Source organism: Danio rerio, chromosome 8 (genome assembly GCF_052040795.2).
Source record: "Danio rerio strain M-AB ecotype USA chromosome 8, GRCz13ab, whole genome shotgun sequence".
NCBI classification, from domain to species: Eukaryota; Metazoa; Chordata; class Actinopteri; order Cypriniformes; family Danionidae; genus Danio; species Danio rerio.
This window is the reverse complement of record NC_141028.1, coordinates 13,193-27,377: the sequence shown is the minus strand read 5'-3', so window position 1 is coordinate 27,377 and position 14,185 is coordinate 13,193.

The window sequence follows — 14,185 nt, the reverse complement described above, 5'->3', positions numbered from 1 at the left end:
CAAAATTTGTCAGACGGTACTCCATGTCATTTGCAGTGTCATGTAAAAGTTAACCCTTTGGGAGATATTTCTAATGACTGGTTTAAAATCGGTCCAGAACCTTAACTCAATATAATTTGCCAGGCAGCTGCTTTGAGGTTTATTTACATTAACATTCACATTTCTTGAACATTCATACAAACTTCTATCTATTATAACTGTTCGGGCTAAGGGTCTTCGAGGATGTGCATGCTTTTTCACATCAGGTATGAGGTTTAAATCAGCTCAGTTTTCAGAGATTAATTTCGGTGTTAATTACACTGCTGAAAGTCCAAACAATGAGAAATCCATTCATGCTCAACTACACAAGCCCCAAACCAAGCGAGCCAGTTTGCCAACCGACCAAAGTAAAGGGGAAAAATAACCTCAAACTAGGCTCAGTTGGGCATGACCATTTCTCCTCTGGCCAAACTTCCTGTACAGAGCTGCAGTCTAGGCACCGGATGCTAGAAAATGGTGGACATCCATTGTGGAGAAGCTGCAGATGGGAGAGGTCACTGGCTGGTGTACAGACTGACCCTTCAGGATATATACGTAGACTCGTGGGTCACTATTGAGTCTTAAAGGACTCAATCTCATGCTCTATAATACACCAGGAGCTCCCTTAATAACTGGGCAGCTAAGGCATTGAGGTCTTTGTAGATAAACAATAACATTGTAAATTAAATATTTAATAGAGAGTCAATGCACTGATGAAAGAACTGGAGTAATGTGATTTCTTAGTTCCAGAAAGCGCTCTAGCAGCTGCATTTTGAACCAGCTACAGTTTGTTAGTGAGGCCAGCAGGGTGACTGCCTAGTAACTCATTACAGTAGTCTAACCGAGAGGTCATGAAAGCATGAATAAGCTTAAGTTATGAATAAGCAATAAGTTATTGATGGCTTGTCAAAGTTTGGCAACTTAATCTGGCCTTACACGGGTTGCTGTCAGAAATAGCCCCCAAATTACTGACTGAAGATGAGGACTAGGTTACGGCACTTGTCAGCTCTACAAAGCTGACCAATCACAGCTTGCTCTTCACTGAGGTGTGCATCAGTGTCTGACTGCCACAGCAAGGGCTATGTGACCATGTACAGGCTGTGCTGAAGCATACTTGTGTGCTTGATGCAGAAGTATGAATGCGCCTTTAGGAGTGCTGTTTCTGTGCTATGAGATTCTCTACATCCAGATTAAAATTTTTCATAAACTTTAGCTGCTTTTCCACTCGTGCTGAATCATTTTCTAAATGGAACTGCTCCATTTTTGTGCCAAACTGTGCCAGGCAGCACTAATACGGTTTTATTTTCCACTCATGCTGCAACAGCTCTTTGAAACATTACACAACCCATCAGTAGTTGCCTTTAATGCAATGTAAACCGCTCCCTTTGTTCAATTAAACTCAATAGCTGAAACATACTTTCAAGTTAATAAAAACAAAAGCAACCAAGTGACTAAACACTGCTATGCCGCTCTCTTATTGGGGTGCTGCATATAGGTACATGTTACAGCACCTTTTGTAGAGGTCATATGTTGCGAACCTCTGAAAAAATTTATTTGGAGGGGAATTGACAAATGTAACAATTGAAAATGTTTGCGGGGGGAAAAACGTTTTTAAGATTTAAAACTGAATGCAACAGTGCATTTGTATTACAATAGCAGAAATATTTTGGATGGACCTTGTCAAAAGTGAGCGGGCACTTTAACTAATGGCACTACACTTTAATTTTTACGATCTAAGTTGATTATATAACATAACACATTTTGATGGAAAAATATAACCCTTTAAACCAGGGGTGTCTATCTCATATCCTGGAGGGCTGAAGCCCCGCACAGTTTAGTTCCAACACGTGTAGGTTTCAAACAAGCCTAAAAAACTCAATTAGTTTGATCAGGTGTGTTTAATTAGGGTTGGAACTAAACTGTGCAGAGCTGCGGCCCTTTTGGAATGGAGTTTGATGGCTGTTAAGTATTCAAACATTAAATGAACGCAGCAAGTTAAATAAATGGATGTGAAAATGCATCAGGATATAAAGCACTATTTATCAGCTTGAAATTTTGAGAATTTTTGCATAGCTACCCAGTATATAATAAAGATCAGGAAACAAAACACAATTGTTACACAGCCCCATAAATGTCTAACTTGTGTATAATGGAATCATATAATGGCCTACAGCTGAAATGCTCATTAACATGTCAACCTAGTGATTATTTTGAGAGCAATACCGACTATTAGTTAATTAAATTCATTCATGTGACTAGATTATCATCTATAGAAATCATACAACAGTACTTTGGACAGCAGTGCCACTCTGTAAAGCTTTAGAGCAAAAAAAGTAAAAAAAATATTGAAAGTTAACTTGCTTTATTCGATGCGCAGCGGGAAAAGTCTCAGTGCATGTAGTCATTGGTTTAATTCTCTCCTGGATCAGAGCGAGATTTGTGCTACCAAATACAGTGCTGCGTGCAATATACTTGCTGCAGTCAGGCGAATTAAAGGTCTCAATTGCTTAGGATGTCAATCAAATTATTAAACTACCATTAACAAAATAATAGGCTATTTCATTATTTTAGATGACTGGTTAGAAAAACCATGTATAAAATAAGTCAATGAAATAATGGAGTAATTACTTCTCTTCCAGAGACTGCTCTATGGTTTAAACCCTTAACTATTGTTAGACCAGGCAGCACTAATACGGCTATTTTCCACTCATGCTGCAAAAGCTCTTTGCATTTAAAGGCAACTACTGATGGGTTGTGTAATGTTTCAATGCAAACTGCTCATTTTGTTCAATTAAACTTAATAGCTGAAAAACTTTGTAGTTAATAAAAACAAAAGCAACCAAGTGACTAAACGCTGCTATGCCGCTCTATCATATTGGGGTGCTGCATATAGGTACATGTTACAGCACCTTTTTTAGAGGTCATATTTTGTGCGCCTCTGGCTGAATTTTAATTAAGGGGGGAAATGACATGTAACAATTGAAAATGTCTGCAGGGGGAATAAAGTATTTAAGATCTCTGAACTTGACATAAAATTAAACTATGATAATGCAACAATAGTGCATTGCTATTACAATAGCAGAAATATATTTTGGACGGGCCTTGTAAAAAGTGAGCGGGCACTTTAATGGCACTACACTAATTTTTACAATCTATAAGTTGATTGTATAACGTGCTACATTTTTGATGGTAAAATATATAACCCTTTAAACCAGGGGTGTCAAACTCAAGCGTGCAGGGCTTCAGCCCTCCAGGAATTTAGTTCCAACCCTGCGCCAACACGCTTGCCTCTAGGTTTCAAACAAGCCTGAAGGACTCTGTTTGATCAGGTGTGTTTAATTAGGGTTTGAACTAAACTGTGCAGAGCTGTGGCCCTTTTGGAAGTGGGTTTAACACTTGTTTTAAACAATGGCTGTTAAGTATTAAAACATGAAATAATGAATGCAGCAAGTGAAAAACAAATGTGAAAATGAATCAGGATTTAAAGCACTTTTTATCAGCTTGACATTTTTAGAAAATTTTTGCATGGGAATCCAGTATATATTTAAGATCATGGAACAAAACACAAACGTTACGCAGCCCCATAAATGTCAAACTTGTGTAAACTGAATCATATAATGGCCTACTGCTGAAATGCTGAAAATTGCTCATTTATTAACATGTCAAACCTAGTGATTAAGAGCAATACTGACATTTATTAAATTCATTCGACTAGTTTATTAGAGCATATATAGACTAAGAAACAATACAACAGTACCTTGGACAGTGTTTAATTATTGAAAGTTGACTTCCTACCATAGGCTTCGATGATGAGCATTTCTTATTTGCTTTATCAGAGCGAGATTTGTGCTACCAAATACAGATGTGCTATAAACTTAAGACAGTCAGGCAAATAAAAGGTCTCAATTGCTTAATGTCAAAAATTATTAAACTCTAGCCATTTATAAAATAATAGGCTTTTTCATTATTTTAGATGACTGGTTAGAAAATGTATAAAGTCAATGAAATAACTGGATTATTATGAGTTATTAACTTCTCTTCCAGAGACTGCTCTATGGTTTAAACCCCTTTTTAAACTGTTTAACCAGTGTAATTTTCTTATTAAATGAAGTGTTTACTTGTGGATGTCTGGCTAGCATGCTTCTGAGCCAGCTGTGGTAGCTTGGGGGAAAAGCCCAGACATAAAGAATCTATCAGCACAGTTTAGCACTTGTCTAACTGTGCTTAGAATTCCAGGCTGAGAACGGTTTGTAAACGTGCTACATGGTTCCAGGCTCAGTGGAGAAACAACTGTAACTGTACCGAAGGGTTCTTATAACAGTTTGGCAAGATAGTGGGAAAGCGGTTATTTCTTTGTAAAAGTTTAGCAGATGACATTTTTATAGTATCTTTGATAAAGTTACTTTTAAAACCTGCTTTCTAATTTAGCATTAAGCAGTTTTTATTTTTTTAAAGAGGCTTTGACTCCTATTGTAAATTTTAGGAACTTAATCAAAGTAGGGATAAATTAAACTATTCTTGGATCATCTTTATTGCCCAGCATTTTGAATAGATTCATTTTGATCTACATTTTGGTCATCTGGATTTCCTTATTGAAAAGTCAAGTTTAACAATCTTGGATCGATGTCATCTACTTGGATACTATGTCACTTGAATAATTTATTCCCATCCACACACCAATCATGGATCTTCCATCACGCTTGCTCAATGTTCAGTTCTTTCTTGAATTGTCTTAACCAGCATTTTGAATCTTCTTCTACTGTTTTATAGACCAGAATATACCACTGTCTTAAACCTAACAGCCTTAACCAACCCCTAACCCCTAAACAACAGAAAGAAGCTTGGCATGTATTTGGATCATGTTCATACTTTTTATAAATTGAAACCGCTTTAACCCTACCAAAATGGGTTTGGCGATTATTCAGATAATTTTTAATGTCAGATCATCTATTGGATCTTTAATATACATGGTTTCATTTGTATCTACGTCTTAGTCATCTGGATTTCCTTGGTGTAATCTTTGAAAACTCCAATCAGTTTAACCATTTTTTTTCCCCTTTACTCTTTGAACACTAGCCTGTTATCTTGAATCGATGTCATCTACTTGGATACTACATAACTTGAATCATTTATTCCCATCCACAAACTGATCATGGATCTTTCACCAAGATTGCTCAATGTTCAGTTCTTTCTTGCATTGTCTTAACCAGATTTTATTCCTTATCCACTTTTTTGGAAACTAGAATATACCACTGTCTTAACCCTAACACTAACCACAAGGGTTTCTTAACCAATCATAAACTAACTGCTCAAGCAACAAATCACTTAAAGCATTGAAGAAACCATGTCTTTATGAAAAACCTAATTGTATAGCAACCCTCCCTCAAACTTGACCCTAAAACCAGATGTTTTGTAACTGAACATTAAACTTTAACACAAAACCTAAAACAATCTGGTCAATTCTTAAATTGTGAGAATTATTCCCTAGTGAACTCTACTCCTAGTATACTAAATTATTAGTTAATAAATAATATAAGTATTTTTTGTTATAATAATTATTACAAGAGTCAACTAGGGGTAGAGTCAACTAGGGGTAGAGTCAACTAGGGGTAGAGTCAACTAGGGGTAGAGTCAACTAGGGGTAGAGTCAACTAGGGGTAGAGTCAACTAGGGGTAGAGTCAACTAGGGGTAGAGTCAACTAGGGGTAGAGTCAACTAGGGGTAGAGTCAACTAGGGGTAGAGTCAACTAGGGGTAGAGTCAACTAGGGGTAGAGTCAACTAGGGGTAGAGTCAACTAGGGGTAGAGTCAACTAGGGGTAGAGTCAACTAGGGGTAGAGTCAACTAGGGGTAGAGTCAACTAGGGGTAGAGTCAACTAGGGGTAGAGTCAACTAGGGGTAGAGTCAACTAGGGGTAGAGTCAACTAGGGGTAGAGTCAACTAGGGGTAGAGTCAACTAGGGGTAGAGTCAACTAGGGGTAGAGTCAACTAGGGGTAGAGTCAACTAGGGGTAGAGTCAACTAGGGGTAGAGTCAACTAGGGGTAGAGTCAACTAGGGGTAGAGTCAACTAGGGGTAGAGTCAACTAGGGGTAGAGTCAACTAGGGGTAGAGTCAACTAGGGGTAGAGTCAACTAGGGGTAGAGTCAACTAGGGGTAGAGTCAACTAGGGGTAGAGTCAACTAGGGGTAGAGTCAACTAGGGGTAGAGTCAACTAGGGGTAGAGTCAACTAGGGGTAGAGTCAACTAGGGGTAGAGTCAACTAGGGGTAGAGTCAACTAGGGGTAGAGTCAACTAGGGGTAGAGTCAACTAGGGGTAGAGTCAACTAGGGGTAGAGTCAACTAGGGGTAGAGTCAACTAGGGGTAGAGTCAACTAGGGGTAGAGTCAACTAGGGGTAGAGTCAACTAGGGGTAGAGTCAACTAGGGGTAGAGTCAACTAGGGGTAGAGTCAACTAGGGGTAGAGTCAACTAGGGGTAGAGTCAACTAGGGGTAGAGTCAACTAGGGGTAGAGTCAACTAGGGGTAGAGTCAACTAGGGGTAGAGTCAACTAGGGGTAGAGTCAACTAGGGGTAGAGTCAACTAGGGGTAGAGTCAACTAGGGGTAGAGTCAACTAGGGGTAGAGTCAACTAGGGGTAGAGTCAACTAGGGGTAGAGTCAACTAGGGGTAGAGTCAACTAGGGGTAGAGTCAACTAGGGGTAGAGTCAACTAGGGGTAGAGTCAACTAGGGGTAGAGTCAACTAGGGGTAGAGTCAACTAGGGGTAGAGTCAACTAGGGGTAGAGTCAACTAGGGGTAGAGTCAACTAGGGGTAGAGTCAACTAGGGGTAGAGTCAACTAGGGGTAGAGTCAACTAGGGGTAGAGTCAACTAGGGGTAGAGTCAACTAGGGGTAGAGTCAACTAGGGGTAGAGTCAACTAGGGGTAGAGTCAACTAGGGGTAGAGTCAACTAGGGGTAGAGTCAACTAGGGGTAGAGTCAACTAGGGGTAGAGTCAACTAGGGGTAGAGTCAACTAGGGGTAGAGTCAACTAGGGGTAGAGTCAACTAGGGGTAGAGTCAACTAGGGGTAGAGTCAACTAGGGGTAGAGTCAACTAGGGGTAGAGTCAACTAGGGGTAGAGTCAACTAGGGGTAGAGTCAACTAGGGGTAGAGTCAACTAGGGGTAGAGTCAACTAGGGGTAGAGTCAACTAGGGGTAGAGTCAACTAGGGGTAGAGTCAACTAGGGGTAGAGTCAACTAGGGGTAGAGTCAACTAGGGGTAGAGTCAACTAGGGGTAGAGTCAACTAGGGGTAGAGTCAACTAGGGGTAGAGTCAACTAGGGGTAGAGTCAACTAGGGGTAGAGTCAACTAGGGGTAGAGTCAACTAGGGGTAGAGTCAACTAGGGGTAGAGTCAACTAGGGGTAGAGTCAACTAGGGGTAGAGTCAACTAGGGGTAGAGTCAACTAGGGGTAGAGTCAACTAGGGGTAGAGTCAACTAGGGGTAGAGTCAACTAGGGGTAGAGTCAACTAGGGGTAGAGTCAACTAGGGGTAGAGTCAACTAGGGGTAGAGTCAACTAGGGGTAGAGTCAACTAGGGGTAGAGTCAACTAGGGGTAGAGTCAACTAGGGGTAGAGTCAACTAGGGGTAGAGTCAACTAGGGGTAGAGTCAACTAGGGGTAGAGTCAACTAGGGGTAGAGTCAACTAGGGGTAGAGTCAACTAGGGGTAGAGTCAACTAGGGGTAGAGTCAACTAGGGGTAGAGTCAACTAGGGGTAGAGTCAACTAGGGGTAGAGTCAACTAGGGGTAGAGTCAACTAGGGGTAGAGTCAACTAGGGGTAGAGTCAACTAGGGGTAGAGTCAACTAGGGGTAGAGTCAACTAGGGGTAGAGTCAACTAGGGGTAGAGTCAACTAGGGGTAGAGTCAACTAGGGGTAGAGTCAACTAGGGGTAGAGTCAACTAGGGGTAGAGTCAACTAGGGGTAGAGTCAACTAGGGGTAGAGTCAACTAGGGGTAGAGTCAACTAGGGGTAGAGTCAACTAGGGGTAGAGTCAACTAGGGGTAGAGTCAACTAGGGGTAGAGTCAACTAGGGGTAGAGTCAACTAGGGGTAGAGTCAACTAGGGGTAGAGTCAACTAGGGGTAGAGTCAACTAGGGGTAGAGTCAACTAGGGGTAGAGTCAACTAGGGGTAGAGTCAACTAGGGGTAGAGTCAACTAGGGGTAGAGTCAACTAGGGGTAGAGTCAACTAGGGGTAGAGTCAACTAGGGGTAGAGTCAACTAGGGGTAGAGTCAACTAGGGGTAGAGTCAACTAGGGGTAGAGTCAACTAGGGGTAGAGTCAACTAGGGGTAGAGTCAACTAGGGGTAGAGTCAACTAGGGGTAGAGTCAACTAGGGGTAGAGTCAACTAGGGGTAGAGTCAACTAGGGGTAGAGTCAACTAGGGGTAGAGTCAACTAGGGGTAGAGTCAACTAGGGGTAGAGTCAACTAGGGGTAGAGTCAACTAGGGGTAGAGTCAACTAGGGGTAGAGTCAACTAGGGGTAGAGTCAACTAGGGGTAGAGTCAACTAGGGGTAGAGTCAACTAGGGGTAGAGTCAACTAGGGGTAGAGTCAACTAGGGGTAGAGTCAACTAGGGGTAGAGTCAACTAGGGGTAGAGTCAACTAGGGGTAGAGTCAACTAGGGGTAGAGTCAACTAGGGGTAGAGTCAACTAGGGGTAGAGTCAACTAGGGGTAGAGTCAACTAGGGGTAGAGTCAACTAGGGGTAGAGTCAACTAGGGGTAGAGTCAACTAGGGGTAGAGTCAACTAGGGGTAGAGTCAACTAGGGGTAGAGTCAACTAGGGGTAGAGTCAACTAGGGGTAGAGTCAACTAGGGGTAGAGTCAACTAGGGGTAGAGTCAACTAGGGGTAGAGTCAACTAGGGGTAGAGTCAACTAGGGGTAGAGTCAACTAGGGGTAGAGTCAACTAGGGGTAGAGTCAACTAGGGGTAGAGTCAACTAGGGGTAGAGTCAACTAGGGGTAGAGTCAACTAGGGGTAGAGTCAACTAGGGGTAGAGTCAACTAGGGGTAGAGTCAACTAGGGGTAGAGTCAACTAGGGGTAGAGTCAACTAGGGGTAGAGTCAACTAGGGGTAGAGTCAACTAGGGGTAGAGTCAACTAGGGGTAGAGTCAACTAGGGGTAGAGTCAACTAGGGGTAGAGTCAACTAGGGGTAGAGTCAACTAGGGGTAGAGTCAACTAGGGGTAGAGTCAACTAGGGGTAGAGTCAACTAGGGGTAGAGTCAACTAGGGGTAGAGTCAACTAGGGGTAGAGTCAACTAGGGGTAGAGTCAACTAGGGGTAGAGTCAACTAGGGGTAGAGTCAACTAGGGGTAGAGTCAACTAGGGGTAGAGTCAACTAGGGGTAGAGTCAACTAGGGGTAGAGTCAACTAGGGGTAGAGTCAACTAGGGGTAGAGTCAACTAGGGGTAGAGTCAACTAGGGGTAGAGTCAACTAGGGGTAGAGTCAACTAGGGGTAGAGTCAACTAGGGGTAGAGTCAACTAGGGGTAGAGTCAACTAGGGGTAGAGTCAACTAGGGGTAGAGTCAACTAGGGGTAGAGTCAACTAGGGGTAGAGTCAACTAGGGGTAGAGTCAACTAGGGGTAGAGTCAACTAGGGGTAGAGTCAACTAGGGGTAGAGTCAACTAGGGGTAGAGTCAACTAGGGGTAGAGTCAACTAGGGGTAGAGTCAACTAGGGGTAGAGTCAACTAGGGGTAGAGTCAACTAGGGGTAGAGTCAACTAGGGGTAGAGTCAACTAGGGGTAGAGTCAACTAGGGGTAGAGTCAACTAGGGGTAGAGTCAACTAGGGGTAGAGTCAACTAGGGGTAGAGTCAACTAGGGGTAGAGTCAACTAGGGGTAGAGTCAACTAGGGGTAGAGTCAACTAGGGGTAGAGTCAACTAGGGGTAGAGTCAACTAGGGGTAGAGTCAACTAGGGGTAGAGTCAACTAGGGGTAGAGTCAACTAGGGGTAGAGTCAACTAGGGGTAGAGTCAACTAGGGGTAGAGTCAACTAGGGGTAGAGTCAACTAGGGGTAGAGTCAACTAGGGGTAGAGTCAACTAGGGGTAGAGTCAACTAGGGGTAGAGTCAACTAGGGGTAGAGTCAACTAGGGGTAGAGTCAACTAGGGGTAGAGTCAACTAGGGGTAGAGTCAACTAGGGGTAGAGTCAACTAGGGGTAGAGTCAACTAGGGGTAGAGTCAACTAGGGGTAGAGTCAACTAGGGGTAGAGTCAACTAGGGGTAGAGTCAACTAGGGGTAGAGTCAACTAGGGGTAGAGTCAACTAGGGGTAGAGTCAACTAGGGGTAGAGTCAACTAGGGGTAGAGTCAACTAGGGGTAGAGTCAACTAGGGGTAGAGTCAACTAGGGGTAGAGTCAACTAGGGGTAGAGTCAACTAGGGGTAGAGTCAACTAGGGGTAGAGTCAACTAGGGGTAGAGTCAACTAGGGGTAGAGTCAACTAGGGGTAGAGTCAACTAGGGGTAGAGTCAACTAGGGGTAGAGTCAACTAGGGGTAGAGTCAACTAGGGGTAGAGTCAACTAGGGGTAGAGTCAACTAGGGGTAGAGTCAACTAGGGGTAGAGTCAACTAGGGGTAGAGTCAACTAGGGGTAGAGTCAACTAGGGGTAGAGTCAACTAGGGGTAGAGTCAACTAGGGGTAGAGTCAACTAGGGGTAGAGTCAACTAGGGGTAGAGTCAACTAGGGGTAGAGTCAACTAGGGGTAGAGTCAACTAGGGGTAGAGTCAACTAGGGGTAGAGTCAACTAGGGGTAGAGTCAACTAGGGGTAGAGTCAACTAGGGGTAGAGTCAACTAGGGGTAGAGTCAACTAGGGGTAGAGTCAACTAGGGGTAGAGTCAACTAGGGGTAGAGTCAACTAGGGGTAGAGTCAACTAGGGGTAGAGTCAACTAGGGGTAGAGTCAACTAGGGGTAGAGTCAACTAGGGGTAGAGTCAACTAGGGGTAGAGTCAACTAGGGGTAGAGTCAACTAGGGGTAGAGTCAACTAGGGGTAGAGTCAACTAGGGGTAGAGTCAACTAGGGGTAGAGTCAACTAGGGGTAGAGTCAACTAGGGGTAGAGTCAACTAGGGGTAGAGTCAACTAGGGGTAGAGTCAACTAGGGGTAGAGTCAACTAGGGGTAGAGTCAACTAGGGGTAGAGTCAACTAGGGGTAGAGTCAACTAGGGGTAGAGTCAACTAGGGGTAGAGTCAACTAGGGGTAGAGTCAACTAGGGGTAGAGTCAACTAGGGGTAGAGTCAACTAGGGGTAGAGTCAACTAGGGGTAGAGTCAACTAGGGGTAGAGTCAACTAGGGGTAGAGTCAACTAGGGGTAGAGTCAACTAGGGGTAGAGTCAACTAGGGGTAGAGTCAACTAGGGGTAGAGTCAACTAGGGGTAGAGTCAACTAGGGGTAGAGTCAACTAGGGGTAGAGTCAACTAGGGGTAGAGTCAACTAGGGGTAGAGTCAACTAGGGGTAGAGTCAACTAGGGGTAGAGTCAACTAGGGGTAGAGTCAACTAGGGGTAGAGTCAACTAGGGGTAGAGTCAACTAGGGGTAGAGTCAACTAGGGGTAGAGTCAACTAGGGGTAGAGTCAACTAGGGGTAGAGTCAACTAGGGGTAGAGTCAACTAGGGGTAGAGTCAACTAGGGGTAGAGTCAACTAGGGGTAGAGTCAACTAGGGGTAGAGTCAACTAGGGGTAGAGTCAACTAGGGGTAGAGTCAACTAGGGGTAGAGTCAACTAGGGGTAGAGTCAACTAGGGGTAGAGTCAACTAGGGGTAGAGTCAACTAGGGGTAGAGTCAACTAGGGGTAGAGTCAACTAGGGGTAGAGTCAACTAGGGGTAGAGTCAACTAGGGGTAGAGTCAACTAGGGGTAGAGTCAACTAGGGGTAGAGTCAACTAGGGGTAGAGTCAACTAGGGGTAGAGTCAACTAGGGGTAGAGTCAACTAGGGGTAGAGTCAACTAGGGGTAGAGTCAACTAGGGGTAGAGTCAACTAGGGGTAGAGTCAACTAGGGGTAGAGTCAACTAGGGGTAGAGTCAACTAGGGGTAGAGTCAACTAGGGGTAGAGTCAACTAGGGGTAGAGTCAACTAGGGGTAGAGTCAACTAGGGGTAGAGTCAACTAGGGGTAGAGTCAACTAGGGGTAGAGTCAACTAGGGGTAGAGTCAACTAGGGGTAGAGTCAACTAGGGGTAGAGTCAACTAGGGGTAGAGTCAACTAGGGGTAGAGTCAACTAGGGGTAGAGTCAACTAGGGGTAGAGTCAACTAGGGGTAGAGTCAACTAGGGGTAGAGTCAACTAGGGGTAGAGTCAACTAGGGGTAGAGTCAACTAGGGGTAGAGTCAACTAGGGGTAGAGTCAACTAGGGGTAGAGTCAACTAGGGGTAGAGTCAACTAGGGGTAGAGTCAACTAGGGGTAGAGTCAACTAGGGGTAGAGTCAACTAGGGGTAGAGTCAACTAGGGGTAGAGTCAACTAGGGGTAGAGTCAACTAGGGGTAGAGTCAACTAGGGGTAGAGTCAACTAGGGGTAGAGTCAACTAGGGGTAGAGTCAACTAGGGGTAGAGTCAACTAGGGGTTAGGGTTAGGGTTAGGGTTAGGGTTAGGGTTAGGGTTAGGGTTAGGGTTAGGGTTAGGGTTAGGGTTAGGGTTAGGGTTAGGGTTAGGGTTAGGGTTAGGGTTAGGGTTAGGGTTAGGGTTAGGGTTAGGGTTAGGGTTAGGGTTAGGGTTAGGGTTAGGGTTAGGGTTAGGGTTAGGGTTAGGGTTAGGGTTAGGGTTAGGGTTAGGGTTAGGGTTAGGGTTAGGGTTAGGGTTAGGGTTAGGGTTAGGGTTAGGGTTAGGGTTAGGGTTAGGGTTAGGGTTAGGGTTAGGGTTAGGGTTAGGGTTAGGGTTAGGGTTAGGGTTAGGGTTAGGGTTAGGGTTAGGGTTAGGGTTAGGGTTAGGGTTAGGGTTAGGGTTAGGGTTAGGGTTAGGGTTAGGGTTAGGGTTAGGGTTAGGGTTAGGGTTAGGGTTAGGGTTAGGGTTAGGGTTAGGGTTAGGGTTAGGGTTAGGGTTAGGGTTAGGGTTAGGGTTAGGGTTAGGGTTAGGGTTAGGGTTAGGGTTAGGGTTAGGGTTAGGGTTAGGGTTAGGGTTAGGGTTAGGGTTAGGGTTAGGGTTAGGGTTAGGGTTAGGGTTAGGGTTAGGGTTAGGGTTAGGGTTAGGGTTAGGGTTAGGGTTAGGGTTAGGGTTAGGGTTAGGGTTAGGGTTAGGGTTAGGGTTAGGGTTAGGGTTAGGGTTAGGGTTAGGGTTAGGGTTAGGGTTAGGGTTAGGGTTAGGGTTAGGGTTAGGGTTAGGGTTAGGGTTAGGGTTAGGGTTAGGGTTAGGGTTAGGGTTAGGGTTAGGGTTAGGGTTAGGGTTAGGGTTAGGGTTAGGGTTAGGGTTAGGGTTAGGGTTAGGGTTAGGGTTAGGGTTAGGGTTAGGGTTAGGGTTAGGGTTAGGGTTAGGGTTAGGGTTAGGGTTAGGGTTAGGGTTAGGGTTAGGGTTAGGGTTAGGGTTAGGGTTAGGGTTAGGGTTAGGGTTAGGGTTAGGGTTAGGGTTAGGGTTAGGGTTAGGGTTAGGGTTAGGGTTAGGGTTAGGGTTAGGGTTAGGGTTAGGGTTAGGGTTAGGGTTAGGGTTAGGGTTAGGGTTAGGGTTAGGGTTAGGGTTAGGGTTAGGGTTAGGGTTAGGGTTAGGGTTAGGGTTAGGGTTAGGGTTAGGGTTAGGGTTAGGGTTAGGGTTAGGGTTAGGGTTAGGGTTAGGGTTAGGGTTAGGGTTAGGGTTAGGGTTAGGGTTAGGGTTAGGGTTAGGGTTAGGTTAGGGTTAGGGTTAGGGTTAGGTTAGGGTTAGGGTTAGGGTTAGGGTTAGGGTTAGGGTTAGGGTTAGGGTTAGGGTTAGGGTTAGGGTTAGGGTTAGGGTTAGGGTTAGGGTTAGGGTTAGGGTTAGGGTTAGGGTTAGGGTTAGGGTTAGGGTTAGGGTTAGGGTTAGGGTTAGGGTTAGGGTTAGGGTTAGGGTTAGGGTTAGGGTTAGGGTTAGGGTTAGGGTTAGGGTTAGGGTTAGGGTTAGGGTTAGGGTTAGGGTTAGGGTTAGGGTTAGGGTTAGGGTTAGGGTTAGGGTTAGGGTTAGGGT